At 47.8% G+C, this 4,663-nt stretch overlaps 1 non-coding gene across 1 annotated transcript; it reads right to left on the reverse strand.

The window, feature by feature from the left end:
- Positions 1 to 3,771: 3,771 nt before the first annotated feature.
- On the reverse strand, positions 3,772 to 3,845 carry TRNAV-CAC. The gene has a single exon. It is a non-coding gene; the product is annotated as a tRNA-Val (tRNA).
- Positions 3,846 to 4,663: the final 818 nt, after the last annotated feature.

Raw genomic sequence — 4,663 nt, forward strand, 5'->3', positions numbered from 1 at the left:
CTATAATTCTATTTATTTATATTGATGCCTGTTTCACTTGTTTTGACGCCTGACTTCTGCCTTCTACACTGTAAGCTCGGTGAGAGCAGGGATTGTCTCTCTTTATTGCTTAATTGTATGTTCCAAGCAATAAGTACAGTGCTGTACACAAAGTAAGCGCTCAATAAATGCAGTTGAATGAATGAACATCTCCTCTATGAGGCCTTCCCTAAGCCCTCCTTTCCTCTTCTCCCATTCCCTTCTGTGCTACCTACCTCTCTCCCTTTATTCATCCCTCCTCCCAGCCCCACAACATTTATGTACATATCTGTAGTTTATTAATGTATATTCGTGTCGGTCTCCTGCTCTAGACCTGAGCTTACGGTGGGCAGAGAATGTGACTGCTTATTGTTGTATGCTATTCTCCCAAGCACTTATTAGAGTACTCTGCACACACAGCAAGCTCTCAATAAATACAATTAACTGACTGGCTGCTTTTGCTCCCACCCATATCCCAGACTTGGCACTATCCCCCAGTCACCACTCACCTGCATTCTGGACCTTGTGGAAACGAAGCTGTCCTCTGTCCCTTGTAAGACTGTAAGCTTGGTGTGGGCAGGGGATTAGTCTGTTGTATTGTAATATTGGACTCGTCTAAGCACTTAGTGCTGTGCTCTGCACACAGTAAGCGCTCAATAAATATGATTGACTGACCAACTGATTCTGCTTTCCCATTCCTGCCACTCGCCTGCATCCCTGGAGATCTGAAACTTCTGGCTCCTCCCTCGCACTGCTGTGGATACGTCCCCAAGAGTGACATGAGGCTTCGATCGGTGGGACAACCGGTGCAAGTAGAATATCTCTCAGACAGAAACTATTTCTGCTATTTTTTCTTTTAAATGGTAATAATAATAAAATAATAGTAATTATAATAATAATTGAGGTATTTGTAAAGTGCTCACTTTGTGTCAGCAGCAGTACCAAGCACTGGAGTGGATACAAGCAAATCGGGTCAGATGTCATCCTTGTCCAACAAGGGTCTCCCACTTTCAATCACCGTTTTACAGATGAGGTAACTGAGGCCCAGAGAAGTGAAGTGACTTACCGAAGGCCACCCAGCAGACAGGTGGCAGAGCCAGAATCAGAATCTAGGTCCTCTGACTCCCAGCCCCGGGCTCTTTCCACTAGGCCATGCTACTTCTCTACCTCTCCATAAATTTTAGAAAAACACTTCAAATTCAGTAGGTGTTCACGAAATACCACTGATTGAATGACCGATAAACCATGTTCTCCAGGTGAGAGCCAGTGAGAGATTCTGAACCAGTAAGATCAGAGCTAAACTTTATCTTTACTATATGTTGCCACGTTGTACTTCCCAAGCGCTTAGTACACTACTCTGCACACAGTAAGAGCTCAATAAATACCATTGAACGAATGAATGAATGAATCTTTAGGACAGACCCAGCCTGGTAATGCCAAATAAATGTGGAATGGTCTCTCTGTTCCCATCAGCTGCAGTGAGAAGTCAAGTAAGAGTGAAATCTCCTTGACAGTGGGGATCACTCCTTTAATCTCTCTTTTATTCTCCCCAATACATAGGAAAGTGCTCTACACATGGCAGGCTCTCAAATAGAGTTGAGGATCAAGTCAGGGTCATTACTACTTATTACTTCTACTTCCAGGTATTCCCTAATGATTATGATCATGGTATTTCTTAAGCTCTTACTATGCGCCAAGCGGGATAACTGGATGTATGTATTAAGGCAAAGGGGTTTTCAAATTTCCCAATCCCCAACACATCCCTCCTCACAAGCCTTCGACAAACCACCTGCCCAGGTCACACAACCAAAAATATTCATTTAACACTTTGTGCAGCGGATGGTATCCATCTCTTGAGAAAGTACAACAGAGATAGGAGGAAGTAGCGTGGCCTAGTGGATAGAGCATGGGCCTGGGAGTCAAAATGTCATGGGTTCTAATCCCGGCACAATCACTTCTCTGTTCTGTAACCTTGAACAAGACACGTCACGTCTTCTGTGCCTCGGTAATCTCATCTGTAAAATGGGGATTGAGACTTTGAACCCCTTGTGGGACAGGAACTGTGTCCATTCATTCATTCATTCAATCGTATTTATTGAGCGCTTACTGTGTGCAGAGCACTGTACTAAGCGCTTGGGAAGTACAAGTTGGCAACATATAGAGACGGTCCCTACCCAACAGTGGGCTCACAATCTAGAAGGGGGAGACAGAGAACAAAACAAAACATATTAACAAAATGAAATAAGTGGAATAAATATGTACAAGTAAAATAAATAAATAAATAGAGTAATAAATACGTACAAACATATATACATATATACAGGTGCTGTGGGGAAGGGAAGGAGGTAAGGCGGGGGGAGGAGAGGGGGAGGAGGGAGAGAGGAAGGAGGGGGCTCAGTCTGGGAAGGCCTCCTGGAGGAGCTGAGCTCTCAGTAGGGCCTTGAAGGGAGGAAGAGAGCTAGCTTGGCGGATGTGGGGAGGGAGGGCATTCCAGGCCAGGGGGATGCCGTGGGCCTGGGGTCGACGGCAGGACAGGCGAGAACGTGGCACGGTGAGGAGATTAGTGGCAGAGGAGCGGAGGGTGCGGGATGGGCTGTAGAAGGAGAGAAGGGAGGTGAGATAGGAGGGGGCGAGGTGATGGAGAGCCTTGAAGCCGAGTGTGTGGAGTTTCTGCCTGATGCGTAGGTTGATTGGTAGCCACTGGAGACTTCTGAGAAGGGAGTAACATGTCCAGAGCGTTTCTGGACAAAGAAAATCCGGGAAGCGGCGTGAAGTATGGATTGAAGTGGGGAGAGACAGGAGGATGGGAGATCGGAGAGGAGGCTGATACAGTAATCCAGACGGGATAGGATAAGAGCTTGAACGAACAGGGTAGCGGTTTGGATGGAGAGGAAAGGGCGGATCTTGGCAATGTTGAGGAGGTGAGACCGGCAGGTTTTGGTGACGGCTTGGATGCGAGGGGTGAACGAGAGAGCGGAGTCGAGGATGACACCAAGGTTGCGGGCTTGTGAGACGGGAAAAGTGGTAGTGCCGTTAACAGTGATGGGAAAGTCAGGGAAAGGGCAGGGTTCGGGAGGGAAGACAAAGAGTTCAGTCTTGGACATGTTGAGTTTCAGGTGGTGGGCAGACATCCAGATGGAGATGTCCTGAAGGCAGGAGGAGATGCGAGCCTGGAGGGAGGGAGCGAGAGCAGCGGAAGAGATGTAGATTTGTGTGTCATCAGCGTAGAGATGATAGTTAAAGCCGTGGGAGCGAATGAGGTCACCCAGGGAGTGAGTGTAAATCGAGAACAGAAGGGGACCAAGAACTGAACCTTGAGGAACCTCTACAGTAAGGGGATGGGAGGGGGAGGAGGAGCCTGCAAAGGAGACTGAGAATGACCGACTGGAGAGATAAGAACAGAACCAGGAGAGGACGGAGTCTATAAAGCCAAGGTTGGATAGCGTGTTGAGGAGAAGGAGGTGGTCCACTGTGTCGAAGGCAGCTGAGAGGTCGAGGAGGATTAGGATAGAGTATGAGCCGTTGGATGTGGCAGGCAGGAGGTCATAGGTGACCTTTGAAAGGGCATTTTCCGTGGAATGTAGGGGACGGAAGCCAGATTGGAGGGGGTCGAGGAGATAGTTGATGTTGAGGAATTCGATGCAGCGCGTGTAGACGACTCGTTCAAGGAATTTGGAAAGGAATGGTAGGAGGGAGATGGGGCGATAACTAGAAGGTGAGGTGGGGTCAAGAGAGGAAAATAAAGGCAAACGTTGGTTCTGCCCGGTTTCGAACCGGGGACCTTTCTCGTGTGAGGCGAACGTGATAACCACTACACTACGGAAACCCACCCGGAAACCCAAAAATCAGGTGTCCAACCTGATTACCTTGTATCAGTGCTTAGAACAGTGCTTTTTTGCACATAGTAAGCGCTTAACAAATACCGTAATTATTATTATGATTGCCTGGAGAGATAGAGATCTAGAGCAGAGATTAGAAAAAGTTCAGAAAACAACATATGAAACAAATATATGACTAAAGGCTAAGGGTGGTATGGATTTCGGTCCCTTGCCCTGCAGGAATGGTCTGTTTAATAAGAGTCCAACAGTCATGGCTGTGATTGTTCTAAAGACCCCAGACTTTGAGAACTTTTCTAAGACACCTGCTGCTTCATCGCCTGCTTGCCACTTTGGAAAGAGCAGGATAGGGCTCGAGGTTGAGGCCAACGGTAGCTTCAGGGAGTCTTCCAAACACTCGGGGAGCAGGGGAGCAAGAGGGACGACCTTGGGCTGCCCCCGGTCCTCAAAGTGCCATGGTATTGAGAACCCAGAACATTCTCCCATCTGCCTCGCCTATGCCCGCACACGTGCTCCTTTCTTCTTATTATGAACTCTGAGGTGCCTAGAAAGGACTGGGAGACGGCTGAAGATTTTTCCTCATTCGCTACATCCGTAGGGTTTTTCCCCCGGTTTGATTTCTCTGATGAATGACAAGGGACGAGCGACATCTGAAGGCTTTTCCACATTCATGGCGCTTGCAGGGGTTCTGTCCAGTGTGAATCCTCTGCTATGCCATGAGGTGTGACTGCCGACTGAAGCCTTCCCCACATTCAACACATTTATAGGGCGTCTCTTTAGTGTAGGTTCTCTGATAACTGCTAAGGTCC

The sequence above is a fragment of the Tachyglossus aculeatus genome, unplaced genomic scaffold (assembly GCF_015852505.1).
Source record: "Tachyglossus aculeatus isolate mTacAcu1 unplaced genomic scaffold, mTacAcu1.pri scaffold_114_arrow_ctg1, whole genome shotgun sequence".
In the NCBI taxonomy this organism is placed as follows: Eukaryota; Metazoa; Chordata; class Mammalia; order Monotremata; family Tachyglossidae; genus Tachyglossus; species Tachyglossus aculeatus.